Below are 19025 nucleotides of genomic sequence, written 5' to 3'. Positions count from 1 at the left end.
GATTGTTTTTGTAATCTTAAAACAGTTTTGAAGTCCTTTTCTGAGCAGCTGATCTTTTATCCCCTGTTTGGCATGATGTTTTCTTAATTTGCTATCTGTTTGAAAAATACTTTCAGCATTACTGTTTCCTAAGAAGTATGGGGTCATGACAGAATGAGCTGGCTAGCAGTTTATTTTTAGCCTAGTGATTCTCATCCAAGATCCATAGCAAGTGGTAATGCTCAACTTCTTTCTCCTAACCTGACACTTTCTATGCCCGTGGGCAAATCATCCTTTTCAGGGAACATCCCATCTCTGAAATGTTTTCATGGCTACAAATATTTCTTAGCTTGCAAGCCGAAGTGAAGCCTTTACCACCCCTACATACAAAACTTTGAGAGGTCCCTTCAGCATGTTGTGTTCTGTATTACGAACAAGGGCATCTGTGTAGGAGGCCATCTGGAAGGAATGATGATTACGAAGATCACTCGGGAATGTTCTGAATCTGAAAAATTGCATGAAAATCCTAAGTTCTGTCATTAATTTAAGAAAACATCACCTTTTTCCTACAAACTTAAATCACTTTTATTTAAAATCTCAGGCCCAAACCAGAATTCATCTGTCTTTTACAATCATCTCCAAAACACATGCCTGGAACAGAACGGAAGCACAGAATGCTGTCTGACTTCTCATTCGCTCCAGGTGTACCGTCACCCATTCCTTCATGATCTTTCTTGCATCCATCCTTTCCTCCATTTCTCCACTGTTCCCCTCATTGCCCCCAAATGGTATCTCCCATTTCTCTACAGCTTCTCTCCCTTCAGCCATGACCAGGACTCACCCTCCTAGCTATAGGAACAAGTCCAGCTAGCTCTCTTTCTTGCTTTCTATGCTGCTGTGACAAATTACCACAAATTTAGCAAATTAAAACCATACACCATTATTCTCTTATGGTTCCGGGGGGTCAGAAGTCCAAAATGACTCTGATGAGGCTAAAACTGAGGTGTGGAGAGGGCTGCATTCCTTCTGGAAGCTCCACAAAGAAACCATTTCCTTTTCTCTTCCAGTTTCTGGAGGCGGCCAGCATTCCTTGGCTCATTGTCCCTTCTTCCTTCTTCAAAGCTCATCGTTCCCATTTCTGCTTCTGTCATTCCATCTTCTTCTACCTCCGACTCTCCTGTCACCCTCCTTTAAAGGCCCTTGTGACTACACTGGGCTCATCCAGATCCTCAAACACAATCTCCACGTGTGAAAGTCCTCAGCTGAATTACATCAGCAAAGTCCTCTTTGACATATAAAGCAACATGTTCACAGCTTTCAGAGATTAGAATGCGAATGCCTTGGGGAGAAGGAGCACTTTTCTCTCTTCTACATGTTCTGAAGATTTCTAGCCAAGAACCATTCTGATCACTTCCTCCTTTTACTGCTAAAATGAACTAAGTTGAATTGTGCCCCCCACCCCTGCCAAATTCATGTCTACTTACAACCTCGGAATGTGACTTTTGGAAATAGGGTCTTTGTAGGCGTAATCAGCTAAGATACAATGAAATCATACTGGACTGGAGTGGGCCCTAAATCCACATGACTGACACCGTTTCAAAAAGAGAAGATTTGGACACAGAGACACAGGGAAGACTTCACGTGACAGCAGAGGTAGAAACAGGAGCAATGAAGCTACAAACCTGAGGATTACTGGCAACCACCGGAAGCTAGACAGAGCCAAAATGGGATTCTTTTCTAGAACTTCAGAGGCAGCATGGCCCTCCCAACAACTTGATTTCAGACTGTTGGTCTCCAGAACTGGGGAGAATAAGTTTCTATTGTTTCAAGTCTCCAGTTTGTGGTACTCTGTTACAGTGGCTCTAAGAAACTAATACAGATGTGTTGAAAAAGAGGTCCCCTATTTTGTTCATGTGCCAGGTTTCACTGGGAGATAGTCTGACATGGTAGCTGACCAGCCCCTAAATGCTTTCTTTGTTCCATTTATAACGTATAAGGATCTTTGTAGATTATTGCCTCTGTGTCTGGGGCTTCTTCATTTGAGGCCCACAGATCGTCTTCTAGCACACAGGAAGTCAAGAGTGTCTAAGTCAGGGGTCAGCAAACAGTTTCTATAAAGGGACAGATAGTAAATATTTTAGGCTTTGTGGACCAAGAAGCAAAATCAAGAATGTTATAGAGATACTTAGATAGAGAGAAAGAAACAAATTTCCACACGTTTTTTACCGACAATATTTAAAACATAATAATAACTTGGTACATTTTTTTGGTAACAAGCCTAGAACGTAATTTTTTGTATAGGTCTATAATGAGTAGAAAAAATTCTTTCTGGGGTGCTAACATTTCATTTAATTGGGGCTCAAATGTAACTGGCGCATCATCATTGCTAACGCTCATCTGGTAACACCGATCTGTAACGAGATTTTACCTCACTATTTCGATTCAAAAATGAATATTGCATCTTTGAAAATGTCTTCTCACACAGGAAAGTCTTGACAAATACTGATATCAATTCATGAGCAGACAATTTTAATTGAGCATACTGACTGCTTGAAAGGCATTTATAGAGTTCTACTAAATTTTTTCTGTTGATATTTGTCTTTTAGCATATCATTACTTTGCAGATTAATCACTTCCAATTGAAGGTAAGATGGAAACTCCTCAATTGCTCAGTTAAATTGATTCTGAAATATGGAAATCTTTACACTTGCATTTGGGTCCAAAACCTGCTGCTGGAACCCAAGTTTGAACTCAGAAAACATACCCACTGCAAATTTGCATGGAACTGAAGATCTCACTTCTTGTTTTATCTTTTGACACCACTGTAAGTGCATAAGGCAGCCCGAGGCGAACGATGTTAATTGTCAAAATGACTTAGAGCACTCTAAGTTTCTCATACCAGCGTTTGGCTTTGTGATTTCAGTTTGAATTCATTGAAAAACATCAAGAAAGCAGCAAAAACTAATTTTCAGAGCCACTCAGTGTTCAAGAGTGGCAGCTGAAGGCAGTGCTTCTCATTTCAAAAAATTTCAATCTCAGCCCCGAGCTCAAAAAATTGCAATAAAACCTTACCACTGCCATTGAACTGCTGTTTGGCACAAGACAGGGTATTCAGTTTCTTTTTCTGGCAAAAATTTATGGACCCAACTATGGTTACATCCATGAGAGTAAATGAGTTCAGCAATGGCGCTACTGGATGGAGCTACCCATGATAGATTCAAGTATTTTCTGCCAAGTACCAGCTAATGAATAACACAATAAATAACCACAGGCTCTGAACACTTCACAGTCATTCCATTGCACTGAAAGGCTAAAAGTCTCAAGTTTATTTTCTCTGGACACACTTCTTTGCTGCAATCAATCATAATTTAGTTAACTCACCACTGGAAAGCAGCTTTCCTTGCTTGGCTAACAAGTGGGCCACTCAGAAATGTTCTTTGGTAATAGGCTCATTTTCATTGTATTATTTATTTATTTTTAAAAGATTTTATTTATTTATTTGACAGAGAGAGAACAAACGGGGAGGGGCAGGCAGAGAGAGAAAGAGAGAGAGAGAGAGAAAAGCAGGCTCCCCGCTGAGCAGGGAGCCCAATGTGGGGCTCAATCCCAGGGTCCCAGGATCGTAACCTGAGCCAAAGGCAGACACCCAACCAACTGAGCCACCCAGGAGCCCCCCACCGTTTTATTTTTGTGAAGAAATTCTACTGTGATGAGAAACTGTGTTACGTTTTTCTAATTTTTCTAACCATTGCTTTCCTCTGAGCTAAAGATACTGTGATGATGAGTCTGGCTGACAAGACACTGAATTCTTTTAGTATAACTATGTCATTGCGCAATACACAGAATGCTTTGCCGCCTAATTCTGTGAGAAAATCATGCGAACTCCATTTTGTCTTACAAGCATGATTTGAAGTCCACTTTTCGTTTCTTGTTTTGACTTAATGGATATTTATGGTAAATGTAAATGAATAAATGAGGGGAAGAGAAAGAAAGAAGGAAAGGAAAGAAAGGAGGAAAAGAAGGAAGAAAGAAACAAAAGAAGAAGGAAGGTAGGCGGCAGGGAGGGAGGAAGGGCAAAAGGGAGGGACAGATGTCATCATATGACATTTAAAATTCTGTGGAGCTGTAACTGCACCACTGCAATCTGCAGGGTCCCAAGCATCAGTCCAAAGTGATGAGAGTGCCACACAGACTCTCACAGGACAACTACTCAATTCTGCCAGTATAGCTTGAGAGCATACAGACAAAATGTAAACAAATGAATATGGCTAGTCCCAATAAAACAGTACTTGTGGACAATGAAATTTGAATTTCATGTAACTTTCATGTGTCATACAATTTTTTTATTTTCTAATCATTTATATATATAAGTCACTCTCAGCCTGTCAACCACATAAAAGCAGATGGTATACAAGATGTGGCTGGTGGGTTAGAGTTTGGTGACTCCTCTGTAGGTTCTTCGGTCATTTCCAAAGTTCATCCAGCTCAATATCCTAAGATGCCCTTGAGAGAGCAGTCACTGTCGTCACTTCCTTTGCACCGGGCACCTGTATACTACTGTTACTTGACTATTTCAAACAAAGAGCTATGAGATTTGTTTTAAAACTGAACTTTGTTTTTTACCATTTTGTCTATTTGTTTAAACTTTTGCTGAATTTATTCTTTATTTTATTTCTGTTTGCTAATTGTTTACTTTTTTTTTTTTTTAAGTGACAGCACAGGGGGCGCCCGGGTAGCTCTGTTGGTTAAGGGTCTGCCTTCGGCTTGGGTTCTGGGATTGAGCCCTGGGTTGGGCTCCCTGTTCAGCTGGGAGTCTGCTTCTCCCTCTCCCTCTGCCTGCTGCTCCACCTACCTGTGCTCTCTCCCTCTCTCTGTGTCAAATAAATGAATAAAATCTCTAAATAAATAAATTAAATAAATAAATAAATAAATAAATAAATAAATAAATAAAGTGACAGCACAGAGTTGGAAGCCATAGTGCAGTACATTACCTGGGATTTACACAAAGGAGGTTTCCTTTTTGAGCTATTTCATGTCCCAAAATACACATCCCATGACAGTCCCAGAAGGTTCCCGGTCCCAACTTGCAAAGAATTTGAAAGCCATCACTCCCGCCCTCACAACAAGATAAAAACTGAACTGAAAACGAATGACTTCTTAGATCCATCAGAAGACTGAGGTCACATGGCAAACACTAACCAAGCTAACACTAGAGAGACGGGAGAATACAAAGAACCAAGGTTGAGATCAGGTTACTGGGAGCAGAAGACCTTAGAGCCAGTAACTGGTAGGAACATTTAAACCATAATTGATGCATTCCTGGAGGCTGAGTGTGGACTAACTTCAGACTTAAAAACCCTGGGGGCTCAGTCTTAGGAAACCTCCACATTTTCATGGGTCTATCTCTAGAAGCCCAACATGCTCTCAAGATAAAAATTGGAGAAAAAAGTTCTCTTGTATCTTTCTGGCACAGAGGGAAGAAGCAAACATTTTTGAACTACACCCTGATTTTCTCCATAACAAAGGCCAACCCTAAAGGGAAACTATCAGAGGCTTAGCCACCTGGTGAGAGGGCAATTAAGACAACTCCTGTCCCCTCTAGCCTTCCTATCTCCTCTAAGAGGAGAAAAAAGGCTGAGAAATGCTTCAGAGGGTCATAACCTAGAGACTGGGACCACTAAAAAAAATTGAGATTTAATATAAAATTATAACATTTTCCTGCTCTCTTTTACCACATCAACTGGGCTCTAATATAATAAAAATAGATTACAACAGAGAGAAACACAAGACACAAACTCTGTTTATGAAGAAAGTCTTAGGGAAACCCAAAGACAATAAGTTGGGGTGGGGGATGGGCACCAAGTGGGGAAACAAAGAAACTTAAACCTCTGGAACCTATAGCTACAGAAAACATTAAACACAGCCAGTCTAAAAAGACAAAACAAGCATCAGAACCTGAATTAAAGATGGCATCGATTTTGGAATTTAAAGGTAGGGAGTTTAACTATGACTAATATGTCAAGGACTCTAATGGAAAAAGAAAAAGCAGACAACATCCAAGAACAGATGGGTAATGTAAACAGAAATGAAAATTGTAAGAAAGAAAGAAAACACCTTATCTATAGAGAAAAAAAGATAAGAATTACATAGGATATCTCTTCAGAAACCATGCAAGCAAGAAGACAGTGTAATGGAATATTTAAAGTGTTGAAAGGACAATTGAGAATTTTATATCCAGCAACATTATCTTTCAAAATTGAAGGAAAAACACTTTCTCAAACAAAAATGGAGGGACTTTATCACTACTAGGCCTGCTTTCAAGAAATGTTAAAGGTCTTTAGAGAAAAGGAAAACTATATAGATCAGAAAGTCAAATCTACATTAAAAGAAGATTAGAGAAGGAATAAAAGAAGATAAAATAAAGTCTTTCATTTTTCTCATTCCTAATCAATCTAATAGATAACCTTTCATTTAAAGTAATAACAGCAGCAATATATTGGGTGATTATAGCATGTGGATAAGTGAAGCAGATGACATCAGTATTAAAAGGTACGGGAGGGAGGAATCGGGAACGCTCTGTTGTAAGTTACCTGCACTACCTGTGAAGTCGTATAGTGTTATTTAAAAGTGGACTTTGATTAGTTGTAAATGTGTAACGCAAACAAAAAGGAAACTATTACAACTTTTTAAAACAGAAGTATAATCAAGACGCTAAGAGAAAGAAAAAAAGGAAATAATATAAACTACTCAATTAGAATCAGATAAGGCAGAAAAAAGGGAAAGATTAAAAAGAAGCAAAGTATAAATGCAGTAAATACAAAAAAAGTTACAAATGTTATATTAATCCAACTATATCAACAATCACATCAAATGTGAATGGTCTAAATATCCCAATTAAGAATCAGAGATTGTCAGAGGAAATACAAAAACAAGATCCAACTACACATTGTCTTCAAGAAACTCACTTCAAATATAAAGATACAGATAGATTAAAGGTAAAAGGATGAAGATATACCATGCTAACACTAATTAAAAGAAAGCTGGAGGGGCGCCTGGGTGGCACAGCGGTTAAGCAGCTGCCTTCAGCTCAGGGTGTGATCCCGGCGTTATGGGATCGAGTCCCACATCAGGCTCCTCTGCTATGAGCCTGCTTCTTCCTCTCCCACTCCCCCTGCTTGTGTTCCCTCTCTCACTGGCTGTCTCTATCTCTGTCAAATAAATAAATAAAATCTTTAAAAAAAAAAAAAAAAGAAAGCTGGAGTAATTATATTAATTTCAGGCAAAGCAGACTTCAGAACAAAAAAATTCAGAGAGTAAAGAGGGTCATCATATAATGATAAAGGGGTCAGTTCTCCAAGAAGATGTAACAATCCCTAACTTATCTATACCCAACAATAGAGTATCAAAAAATTTAATGGAAAAACTCATAGAACTTCAAGGAGAAAGAGAAAAATCCATTATTATAGTTGGAGACTTCAACACCCCTCTGTCAGTGATTGGCAGCTCCAGAAGCATATAGGTAAGGATACAGGTGAACTAAACAACAGCATCAATTAACCAGATCCAACCGATATGTACAGAATATTTCATCCAATAGTTGATCAAACATTTTTCTCAAGTTCGCACAAAACATTCACCAAGACAGACCACATTCTGGGCCATAAAACATGTCTGAGCAAATTTGGAACAGAAACCATACAAAATATGTTCTCAGGCCATTTAGGAAATCAATAACCGAAAGATCCCTGGAAAAATCCCCAAATATTTGGAGATTGAACAACACACTACTAAATAACACACAGGTCAAAGAAGGAATTTAAAAGTAGTTTGGACTTGACTGCAGCTGTAGCAACTCCTTACTAGACACATCTCTGGAGGCAAGGGAAACAAAAGCAAAAGTGAACTACTGGGACTTCACCAAGACAAAAGCTTCTGCACAGTGAAAGAAACAATCAACAAAACAAAAAGGCAGCCTGTGGAATGGAGAAGATATTTGCAAATGACATGATGGATAAAGGGCTAGTATCCAGAATCTATAAAGAACTTACCAAACTCAACACCCAAAAATAAATAAGCCAGTTAAGACGTGGGCAGAAGACATGAACAGACATTTCTCCAAAAAAAGGCATACAAATGGCAAACACACACGTGAAAAAATGCTCCATATGACTCAACATCAGGGAAATACAAATCAAAACCACAAGATACCACCTCACACCTGTCAGAATGGCTAAAATTAACAACACAAAAACAACAGATGTTGGTGAGGATGCAGAAAAAGGGGAACCCTCTTACACTGTTGGTGGGAATGCAAACTGGTGCAGCCACTGTGGAAAACAGTATGGAGGTTCCTCAAAAAGTTAAAAATAGAGCTACCCAATGACCCAGTAATTGCACTACTAGGTATTTATCCAAAAGATACAAAAATACTGATTCAAATGGGCACATGCACCCCAATATTTACAGCAGCAATGTCCACAATAGCCAAACTATGGAAAGAGCCCAGATGTCCATCGACAGATGAATGGATAAAGAAGATGTGGTGTATATATATATATACAATGGAATATTACTCGGCCATCAGAAAGAATGAAATCTTGCCATCCGCAATAACTGGATAGAACTAGAGGGTATTATGCTAAGCAAAATAAGTCAGAGAAAGACAAATATCAGATGATTTCACTCATGTAATTTAAGAAACAAAACAGATGAACATAGGGGAAGGGAAGGAAAAATGAAATATGATAAAAAACAGTGAGGGAGACAAACCCTAAGAAACTCTTGACTACAGAGAACAAACTGAAGGTTGATGGAGGGAAGTGGGCGGGGCATGAGCTAAATGGGTGATGGGGATTAAGGGGGCACTTGTTGTGATGAGCACTGGGTATTACATTAAGTGATGAATCACTAAATTCTACTCCCGAAACTAATACTGCACTATATGTTGACTAACTTTAAATAAAATCTTGGAAGAAAAAAAAGTAGTTTGGACTACATGAAAATGAAAATACAATGTATTAAAATGTGTGAGAGGCAGTGAAAGCTAAGAGTGAAACTTACAGCATTGAATGCATATATTAGAAAAGAAGAAAGATCTTACAGGAGTAGCCTAAATTTCCACCTTAGGAAACTAGAGGAGGAGGTACAAATGAAGGCTGAACCAAGCAGAAGAAAATAAATAATAAAAATTAGAACAGGTATCAGTAAAATGAAAGACAGGAAATTAGAAAAGAAAATCAACAGAGGCCCCGAGTTGGGCTCCCTGCTCAAAGAAGAGTCTGCTTCTCCCTCTTCCTCTCCCTCGCCCTTCCCCCCACCCACTTGTGTGCTCTCTCTCTCAAATAAATAAATCAAATCTTTAAAAAAAAAAAAAAAAGAAAGTCAATAGAGAATCAAAAGCTGGTTCTTTGAAAAGATCAATAATATTAATAAACCCCTAGGAAGGCTATCCAAAAAAAAAAAAAAAAAAAGGCACAAATTGCTAATATCAGAAATGAAAGCGGGGGAACCACTACTAATTCCATAGACATCAAAAGGATAATAAAAAATGTTATGAACAACTCTATGCCCCCAAATGTCATAACTTAGATGAAAGAGATCAATTCTTTAAAAGACACAAACTACTAAAACTCACACAAGGAAAAATAGATTAATTAGATAGGTCTATACATATTAAAAAATACAATCAAGAATTAATAACCTTCCAAAAAGAAAAGTACCAGGTCCGGATGCTTTCACTGATGAATTCTACCAAACATTTAAAGGAAAAATGACGCTAGTCCTCTACAATCTCCTCCCGAAAATAAAAGCAGAGGGAATACGTCCTAACTCATTCTAGGAGGCCAGCATTCACAAAACAAGATAAAGACATTATAAGAAAGGAAAACCAGAGACCAGTATCGTTCATTTACACAGATGCAAAATCCCCAATAAAATGTTAGCAAATCAAATCCAACAATACATAAAAAGCATTATACACCCATAACCAAGTCTGCAAGACTGCCTCAATATCCAAAAATCAATTAGTGTAATCCATCACAACAACAGGCTAAAGAAGAAAAATCATATGATCTTAACAAGAGATGCAAAGAAAACAACTGGCAAAACCTAACACCCATTGATAAAAAGTAAAAAAATACTCTCAGTAAACTAGGAATACAGGGAGACGTAACTTGATAAAGGACATGTCTATTTAAAACACACACACACACACACACACACACACACACACACAGCCTAAGACTCCAGGTCATGGTGAAAAATGATCTGAAATCACACTGTCGTTAATTACAAAGAGGCCAGCTAGGTGGAAGACACTAGGAAAGATCACCTTTCCTGTAATAACTTCCTGGGCTTACTTACCAAACAAAAAACACCTGTTGGTTCCACCATTTTGTATGCTACCATTTCTTAGAGTGGGATCAATAGCCCCCCAGTAAACAAGTCCCTACCCTCATCCCTCAAATCACTTCTTTGGATTCTCCATGCAGTGATCCCTTCTTTATTATTACTATTAATAATTTTCATTTATTTATGAGAGAGAAAGAATGAGCCAGGGGAGGGTCAGATGGAGAGGGAGAAGCAGTGTCCCCACTGAGCAGGATTATGACCTGAGCCAAAGGCAGACGCTTAACCCAGGCACCCCAGTGATCTCTTCTTACATATCTTTTTACTTCCTGTGATATTAGACACCCACTCCTCCCAAACCTTAAGCCCTCTTTACCAACGTCTCCATTTAACTTAAACTCATTCCCAAGATACAACCTTATTATGGGCCTTCTCTACGTAAAAACACAATCCACCTGATTTTGAATAAAAACAACTCAAAAGCAGGATGCTTGCTCATCCTTCCCTATCCCTGCGTCTGGAGCCTGTACTGATGAAGATGATGACGCTGTAACATATCTAGAGCAGCTCTGATCTGTTGACTCCTCCTGGTCCTGCTGCAACACTATTGATTAATTAACAGTTTGTGATCCCATCTTTAACTGGGAGCAAGTATTCAGACTATACTAAATCTCACAGTACTGAATGGTACATTCATATTGTCAGAGGGAAGTCATGTGCCACCTCAGAGTTCACTCAGAGCTACTCAGAGTTAATAATGAATTACTCATGGCCAAAATAGTCCCTGGAAAGGGCATTTCTGTCTTTATATTCTGTTACTTTTTTTCCTTTTTATATTCTGATTTTTTTTTTTTTTTTTTTTTTTTTTTGCAAATCCAGAAGTGCATAATGGATGATGCTACAAATCTTAAGTTTTTAGTCATTTATTTAGACATGAGTTTCAAAACCATGGCTGTCTAGACAGTAAAAAATGGCTGGCTGCTCAGAGTTTCCAATTTCCATAAATGCGAATTAATAGGAAGAGAAAGCTAAGGACACAAGCCTGACAGCATGATGTTGCTGGAACCCCAAGGATGGGCCATCGGCTAGTTGAGAGTCAGCAGGAACAAGTTAGCTTTAGACGGTTAATCTACAGGAGCTTCTTAAATATAGCTTCCATATGGACTCCACATAAGAAATAAACGGCAAGAGAAGTAAAACAGAATCACAGCAATCAAAGCAGTCTGTGGAGTAGAGAAGACACCCAAAGAGATAATGTATGGTTGTACAAGTTGTACACTTACAGCTTTTGGGGTTACCATTCACACTGTAGTCCATATAAATCATGCCTCCTAGAACTGTGCAGTGCACAACTTGTGCAACTATAAGCAACAACCTGAAAACATCCTGATGCTAGTATTTAATAACAAATGCATGGCCATAAAGAGCACGAATTTATGTCTAAAGTTATAAGCTTTATAAATTGGATTTATTTAAAAGAAAAAATTCAATAAATTGGACTTCAACAATATTTAAACTTTTGATGTGTAAAAGACACTGTTAAAAGAACAAAAAGACAAGCTACAGACTGGGAGAATATTTGCAAACCATATACCCAACAAAGGTCCCATATCCAGAATATCATATATTGAAGTTCGTGAAAAGATGCTCAACATCATTAGGCTTTAGGGAAACGCAAATTAAAACCACAATGAGATACCACTATACACCTACTGAAATAATTTCTTTTTAAGGCAATACCAAATACTTGCAAGGATGCAGACCAGCTGCAACCTTCATGCACTGCTGGTGGGAACACAAAATGCTACATCCATCCACCTTGGAAAATAGTTTGGCAGTTTCTCATAAAGTTAAACATACACATCATATGACCCATTAATCCCACTCCTAGCTATTTACTCTAAGATGTGAAAACGTATGTTTATACAAAAACACGCACACAAACGTTTACAGCAGTTCTACTCCTAACTGCCAAAACGGAATAACACAAATGTCCTTCAGGAAATAGCTACACGAAGCCCAGTATGTCCATACAATGAAATACTAAGAAATTGATATACTGTAAAAGGCATTCTGTTGAATGAAAGAAACCCATCTCAAAAAGTTAACTAAAGTAAGGTTCCATTTATATGACATTACAGATGGAGATGGGCGGTTGTCAGGACTTAGCGGTGGGGCAGGGGTTGACCACAACATGAGGGAATTCTGGGAGGTGACGGAACTGTTCCACAGTATGACTGGGGTGGTGTCTACGTGACTCTATACATTTGTTAAAACTCAAAGCACTATACGCCAAAAAGAAAGTTATTTTCATAGAATATTAATTAAATGACAAAAACATTTTTTTTAAAATCCCAAGCTTCCTCATCTCTCCATTTCCTGCCCCTCACATCAGCCCTGTCATTTTCAGTTCTCCTGGCCAACTTTAATAACTCCTTACTGGATTTCCTCCCAATTACAATCTTCAAATCTGTTTTTCTAATTAATTAATTACAAAATTAACTACTGTACAAAAGGTTATGAAGAAAAAAAAAGTCAGTCACAGATCTAAACAGCTGTACCCCCTTTAGACTAAGCATGTACCCACTCCCTATGGTATCTCTGAAACTGAGACCCAATGTGAAATCAAAATAAGCAGCCAAAGTAACATGGGTTTGTGGTATGTTACACACTTACCCCATAGTTCAACAAAAGCAAAGAAAACTTGACTGTCATTCTGGAAAGAGTTTTTTTCTTATACCCAGCCCATCTTGCTCACTTCTGGTTCATTTCTGGTCTCCTGCTCTGAACATGGTGCCCACTGCCTCTAGTAGGTGCTAACCTAATCCTAGCTGAGTTGAATTTCTAGCTGTTTCAACTCAGTAGCTTCTTTATCCTGTTGGCTTTGTCATGCGACGTGGAGCAAAAGTCAGTGAAAGAATTAATACCCCAGGCCAGGCATGACAATACTACGCCTGGCAAAGAGCAACACCTCCCAGAGAGAGCAACTATTAAAAAATGAACTGTCTGTTTAGGAAACATGAGCCAGAAGAAAGAAGAAATAGAACTTCCCAAAGGAATGCTTAAAAAAAAAAAAAAAAGCAAAAAAAAAAAAAAAAAAAGCACCAGAGTTAAAAAGTGAAGAAAAGTAAAACAAAAGAATTTCATCTCAATGTTATTGCAGGTGTTTCTGGTTTGACTAGATGAAACTGAGGCGAATGATTTCAAAAGTACAACAAAAAAACGTTTTTAAATGTGCATTGGTATAATTTAGCAGGAAATCAGAGCTGCAGAAAACTACCTTTATGTGGGAATAATTAGTACACCAGAGCTACTCAGAGGAAACTCACTCACTGCTCTAACTGACGCTCAGGTGGTGCTGATGATTCTATCACCCAAAACTAATTAAAGGTCTTAAAAAGGAGGAGGGAACCCGCGCTGGAAAACAGAGATGACTGAACAGATGGGGTGGCTCAAGGGCTCAGTGAAACGGGAAGCCTTCATGGCAAAGTGAACAATTAGCCTGAGAATGCAGGCAGTTCAGGCACACACACAGGCCTCCAGGTCCCCTGGCCTGAGAGATGGGGATACACGGAACAAAGGGATGAACTGACTGACAGCGACTGACCACTTCCTCTGGGTGCGTGAGCGGACAGGAGCCGCCCAAATGCCCCCCTGGGCAGAAGAAGAATTGAGGCCATAGGAGGCTTTGTAATCTGCTCAAGGTCACACAGCTAAGAAAGTTCCGGAGATGGCCTTTAAACACAGGCACTCTGACTCCTTAGTCCATGACCTTCACCATCACATGCTACGTGTCAAGTATGCAAAACCAGGGGCGGCTGGGTGGCACAGCGGTTAAGCAGCTGCCTTCGGCTCAGGGCGTGATCCCAGCGTTCTGGGATCGAGCCCCACTTCAGGCTCTTCTGCTATGAGCCTGCTTCTTCCTCTCCCACTCCCCCTGCTTGTGTTTCCTCTCTCGCTGGCTGTCTCTTTCTCTGTCAAATAAATAAATAACATCTTTAAAAAAAAAAAAAGTATGCAAAACCAAGCCTTGGTAACCCTTTTACCATCTTTGATAACCAGTTTCACAAGTACAAGTCTTGGCCTCTGTTCAGAAAATTTCTACCTGCAACCCTCTCTTTCAGAATTTACTCGTTTTCAGAGCTCTGGTCTTTGAGCTGGGATAATATGCAAAATACATTTAAAAATCAGTAATTGGTTAACATATTAGTATATTATCCCTTGATCTTAGCAATGTATTTACAACTCTCAGAAATATAACGTTATAATAAAAGACAGAGCTCTAATTTCACACATGGAAGCAAAACCCTGGAGGAGAAATTTTGGGGCCAGCACACGATTTTCTTTAGTCATTCATCCTCACCCCATAAAAGCCAGAAAATAGAAGGAACAGAACTTCCCAATGGATGCTTTAAAAAACTGCACTGCAGTTAAAAATCGATTTTTTTTTTTTTTTTTTTTTTTTTTTTTTTTTTTTACTGTGTTAGGTTTGCTAGTAAGTTTCCTTTAGGTTGCAAGAAACAGAGATCCACTCAAGTTGTCTTAAGTAATGAGGGTTTATTGTAAGGGTAGATGCGGAAGTAGAAGGTACAGGATTCTCAACTTCTGGACTAAACCACATGGAAAAAGAGGAACCACAACACAGGCTTTTTTATATTTAGGAGAAGGAAGGGAAAAATGAAGGGGGGAAATCAGAGGGGGAGACCAACCATGAGAGACTATGGACTCCAGGAAGCAAACTGAGGGTTTTGGGGGGGGAGGGGCTAGCCTGTTGATGGGTATTAAGGAGGGCACGTACTGCATGGAGCACTGGGTATTATACACAAACAATGAATCATGGAACACTACATCCAAAACTAATGATGTACTACATGGTGACTAACATAATTTAAATATATATATATTAATATATATAAATTATATACAAATTATATGTAAATATATATTTATATACATATAAATATATGCAAATATAAATTATATATGTTATAGTTATATATACAAATGTTTTATTATATAATAAAATAAAAATATATAATATATGTGATATAAATATATATATTAATAAAAGGTCTATTCAGCAAATAGTGCTAGAAAAACTGAATGCCACACAGGAAAAAAAATAAATCTCAACATTACTTCAGATCATACACAAAAATTAATTGAAAATGTATCATAGACCAAAACCTGAAAGCTAAAACTATACAATTTCTACATAAAACCATCCTACAGAAAATTTCTACCATAAATCATTGTGACTTTGGGACAAAGACTTCCTAGATTAGACACGAAAAACATAAACCATATTCGTTTCTTGTGACAAATGAACCATATTTACATTAATACAGGGAAAGTGGGTTGGGGTGTATGAGATCTCTTTGTGTTATTTTCACAATTTCTTTTATAAATCTAAAACTATTCAAACTAAGAAGTTCATTACAAAAAAGTATGAACCATAAAATTAAAAATAGCTAAGCTGATAAAATAAAAACTTGTGCTCATTAAAAAGACACTATTAGGAAACTGAAAAGACAAGCCATAAACTAGGAAAACTATCTGCAAATCACATATCTGACAAAGGAATTATATACAGCATATATAAAGAACTCTCAAAACTCAATAAAAAACCAACTACATTTTAAGAGCTTTAAAATAGACATTTCACTAGAGAAAATATATGGATCGCTTATAAGCACATGGAAAGATACTTGGCATTAATTACTAGGAAAATGAGAGTTTTGGATATAGTGTTCCATGATTCATTGTTTGTTCATTACACACCTACTAGAATGGCTAAAATTTTTAAACAGACAATTCCATGAGTGTAGAGGATGAAAGCAATTGGAACTCTCATTACTGGTAGGAATGCAAAATGGTATAGACACTCTTTAACAGAGATAGCATTATCTTAAACTTACACTCACCCTATGACCCAGTAATCTTCCCATGGTGTCTACCCAAGAGAAATAAAAATGTTATGTCGTCTACTCAATGGTTCACCATCCCCAGAACCTGGAAACAATTCAAATGTCTGTGGCCCAGTGATTGAACAAATGTCTATACAATGTCATGGCGCTCTACAACAGAAGGAGTGAAGGGACGCCTGGGTGGCTCGGCTGGTTAAGCAACCAACCCCTGATTTCAGCTCAGGTCATGATCTCAGGGTTGTGAGACCAAGCCCCACATGGGGCTCCGTGCTGGGCATGTGTGGAGCCTGCTTAGGATTCTCTCCCGCTCCCTCTGCCCCTCCCCCTTCCTTCCCTCTTTAAAAAAAGAAAGAAAGAAAGAAAGAAAGAAAGAAAGAAAGAAAGAAAGAAAGAAAGAAAGAAAGAAAGAAAGAAAGGAATGAAATACTGATGTGCACAATACAGGTAAATCTCAGAGATGAAGGAAGCCAGATGCACGGGGCAACATACTGCATGATTCTATCTACCTGACATTCTGGAAAACACAAAACTGTAGTTTGCCAAGGACTGAGAGCAGAGGAAGAGTATTGGCTACAAAGGACAAGAGGAAACTTTTTGGGGTGGTAGAGTCTGTATCTCGATTGTGGTGGTTATTAAATGACTGTACACATTTGTCAAAACTAATCAAAGTATATACCTGAACAGGGAACATTATACTGTATGTAAATCATACCTCAGACTACTTTGGTTAAAAGAAAACTGGGAATGTATCTCCTATATTACTACTTCACATACTTTACATACTTCTTCCCTTTTTTCATTTAACATCAGAGCACCAAATGGGCTATAGAAACGGGACTTTAACGACCACATGCAATTTCACGGTGTGGGTATATTGTGACATGATCATTGTCCCACTACTGGATGTTGTTCGTTTCCAGTTTTCCTATGTATGATCTTACATGAACATCTCTGTACACCAGTTTAGTCTTTAATCTCTGATTATTGCATTAGAACAAAATTCCAGATGTGAAATTACTGAGCTGAAGCATGTGCAGCAGATTAAGTTTCTGAATATTTATTGTCGATTTGCTCTCCAGAAAAGGCGGAGAACAGCTTCCATGCCCATCATGTAACAGTGGGTCTATCTTAGACGTCTTCAATACATCTTTTTATAAAATATGAAGCAATCATACAAGACTTACTCTACACATCTGAGGGACACAGCACCCCGTCAGATCTAGAACGCCAAACTGAAACATCAGAAAAAGGTCTATGGGGGAGTGAGAAAATGAACAAATCTACAGAAAAGAGGACCCTCTGTGAAATTTCCAGGAGCCCTTTTTAAGCACAGTTTTCTCGAACAACATTTTTTCTCAAGAAGAGAGATTAGTTTTTCCATTTATAATATATTATTTTGTGTAATAGAGAACAATTAGCAAAATAATTGATCGGAATCCTTTTTTTAAAAAAGATAGTATTTATTTGAGAGAGCACAGGAACGGGGGGAGCAGCACAGGGAGAGGGAGAAGCAGGCCCCTGTTAGAATCCTAATTATGCTCCTATTTTCAAGAGCAATCATGTACTTCAACCAAGATCTCCCTCTCCTTTTACCCATCAGTGCTACTCAGTCAGAATGTTGGAATTTTGGGGCACCTGGGTGGCTCAGCCAGTTAAGCATCTGCCTTCGGCTCAGGTCATGATCCCAGGGTCCTGGGACTGAGGCCCGCATCGGGCTCCTTGCTCAGTGGGGAGCCTGCTTCTCCCTCTGCCTGCCATTCTCTCTCTCTCCCTCTGACAAAGAAATAAATAAAATCTCAAAAAAAAAAAAAGAACGTTGGAATTCTGATAATCATCTTTCACCATAACAAATACCATATTCCACAACAGAATCCTAGACTGACAATATTTTTTCCATGTGCTGGTTCCTATCTTCAAAGCACAGTTTATGCTAATAGAGGACTCCTTTATATTAGAAACAGAAAAACCTTATGCATTAATTTTCTAGTGATGTCTCTATTCAGACATTAGCTCTGCCATTACTAAGATAAACATGGCTTACCAAACACTGTAACTAACAAGTGACCAAAACAAAAGACCTAAACCCGGACAATGTTAAATTCAGTTTCAAAATGTCCTCATGGTGAATGAATCACATTTCTGAACCTTGGCCATCTGATCCTGGAGTTCCAATCATCATTTTCCATCACTGCCTTGAAAGATGAACACTGTCTGTCTGAATAATTCTATCGGAAACCCTCTTCTCTCAATGACTCATGCAGATGGGAATTTTGATTGTACAGAATTCATGTAAAACTTTAACCTGCGTCACGAAATTCTAGAATAGAAAGAACCCTATGTCGCTAAAATCCTCACAGTGGGTTGGTAGTTGTGCTGACTGTGAACTCAGCTTCCAAACCCTTCACTTTCTGTACTCACCCCATCCCGCCTTGCTCTCTGCTCCACTCCGACTGGAATAATTCATTTGACTGTACGTTTCAGGTTTCTCCTGCCAGAATGCTCCATCTCTGAAATGAATAAAAAATCACACCAATAAATACAGAAAAACAAAATGATCGTTGCCAGAGGGGAGGAAGATAGGAGGATGGGCGAAATGGGTGAAGGGGAGTGGGAGGCACAGGCTTCCAGTGATGGAATGAATAAGTCATGACGATAGAAGGTACAGTGCAGAGAATATAGTCAATGATACTGTAACAGCGTTGCATGGGGACAGATGGTAGCCATGCTTGTGGTGAGCACAGCATCATGGACAGAGTTGTCAAATCACGATGT

General features: G+C 38.5%; 1 protein-coding gene across 1 annotated transcript in view; it reads right to left on the bottom strand.

The window, feature by feature from the left end:
- NAMPT (nicotinamide phosphoribosyltransferase) overlaps positions 1-18755 on the bottom strand; it is a 401813-nt gene extending 383058 nt beyond the window's left edge. The window contains exon 1 of the mRNA XM_057304070.1: positions 18672-18755. The gene's annotated coding sequence lies outside the window, so the exon portion shown is untranslated. The remainder of the gene's footprint in view (positions 1-18671) is intronic.
- Between the last annotated feature and the right edge of the window lie 270 nt (positions 18756-19025).

Source organism: Ursus arctos, unplaced genomic scaffold, assembly GCF_023065955.2.
Source record: "Ursus arctos isolate Adak ecotype North America unplaced genomic scaffold, UrsArc2.0 scaffold_3, whole genome shotgun sequence".
Classification (NCBI taxonomy): Eukaryota; Metazoa; Chordata; class Mammalia; order Carnivora; family Ursidae; genus Ursus; species Ursus arctos.
Note: the sequence above shows the minus strand (reverse complement) of the source record. Positions and strands in the feature narration are given on the sequence as shown.